This window comes from Perca fluviatilis, chromosome 8 (genome assembly GCF_010015445.1).
Source record: "Perca fluviatilis chromosome 8, GENO_Pfluv_1.0, whole genome shotgun sequence".
Lineage (NCBI taxonomy): Eukaryota > Metazoa > Chordata > Actinopteri > Perciformes > Percidae > Perca > Perca fluviatilis.
In genome coordinates, this window is record NC_053119.1 from 34,782,380 (window position 1) to 34,784,328 (window position 1,949).

Sequence of the window (1,949 nt, forward strand, 5' to 3'; positions counted from 1 at the left end):
TTCAACCAGTTGTTAAGATGTCTTAATTGTTCTAGACCAGTGGTTTTTACAACCTTTTTCAATAATTTACCCCTTTTGAACTATTTTTTCAAGCCAAGTACCCACTGAACAGCACAAAACAGTTTTGGTCAAAAGAAAAACCTATAAACCTATAAGAGGTACAACACTGCGCCTGTTAAGGCTTAACAAACAAACATGTAACTGAAAAACACTAGTCTAGCCTACACTTCAAATGTTTAGAATCCATCAATAAATTGATTTGTATAATTATATTAATATAGTATAATTATTTTAGAAATTATACATAAAAAAATCTCCTGTACCCATTGCAGTAATCCAAAGTACCCCTAGGGGTATTAGTACCCCCATTTGAGAAACACTGTTCAAGACTAAAGTCACTGGCGAGAAGTAATGAATAAAGGTACTCAAATGCTATGTGGTATATGAAGTATTTCCATTTTATGATATACTCCTACTCAACTGCATTTCTCAGGGAAATATTATATATATTATTACATTGGCAGTCACTTTGCAGATTGGGATTTTACATACAAAACCTGATGACCTTCTAAAATATGATGCCTTGTTGTATATGAAGTAGTTAAAATCAGCTCACATGACACGTTACTGCATCTGTAATGACAGTAAAGTGTCATAATATTATAACATGGACAGAAGTATTTTGGATACTTATATATATATATAGTACTGGGACTTACAATCTTCGTTCCCAGGATCTTTTCCTTATGTCTGTTCCAAAGGTTAGAACTGAGCTGGGGAAAAAGGCATTTAAGTTTGCTGCTCCCTCTGCATGGAACAAGTTACAGAAATCCCTGAAATTTACTAAACTGGTCTCATTGGTCGCTTTTAAGAGGATGTTGTTTGACTTGGAGGGAATGACATCTGGCTGTAGATGTTTTACCTGATGTGTTTAGTATTCTGGTTGACTCTGAGGGATTTGCTGTTTCAGTTGTTTTATGTTCTTAGTGTTTTTGTGTATTTTGTATTGGCATGTATGTGTGGTTGTACTGCTGCCTGCCTTGGCCAGGACACTCTTGAAAAAGAGATTTTTAATCTCAACGAGTTTCTTCCTGGTTAAATAAAGGTTAAATAAGAAAAAAAAAAAAATATATATATATATATATATATATATATATATATATATTTATTTTATTGATAATACTTCCTTCCTTTTAACCAAGATAAATTAAGATTGTGAATGCAGGACTTTTACTTATAATTGAGTTGTATTAATACTCTAATGAATATAGGATCTGAATACTTTTAAATACTGAGGTGTGGACACGCTTAATAACAACGTCAGACAGTTGTGAAAATTGTCAGAAATGATAAGGGACCCTTTCTACCTGGCATACAGGTACACTGAACCCTGCACTATTCAGCTGAACCAGTAGAAGTTTGATGGTTGGACAGTGGTGCATTATTGAAGCTTTTGTGTGGATGCTGTATTGTTTCACTGGGCGGTCTCTTGATTGTGAGCGGGAGGCCGGGGTGGGGGGGGGGGGGCTTGAATGGTGTGTGTGTGCTGACATGGACCTTCTGTGATGACAATCAGTTGGATCACTGGTGTGGCAGGGAGGACAGAGAGAGGGGAGCGAAAGAGAGAAAAAAGAAACCATAAGAGAAACAAGATAGTTTAAGGGAGGATATATAAAACAGACAAGTCAAGGAAAGAGAAAGAGAAAGAGAAAGAGAAAGTGAAAATCGTAGACAAGGTGAGTTGTGTGGACAAAAGGATGTACAGTGACAGTTTGACTGAGTGAAATGGAGTCGAAGAGACTGAGACAAACTTGGGATTATCAGTAAAGGATCATAAGAAGTGGAGTTTCTCCAACATGGACTAGTCTGGGAGTCTGAACACATACATACACACACGTACGCACGCAACCACCACACACACACACACACACACACACACACACACACAC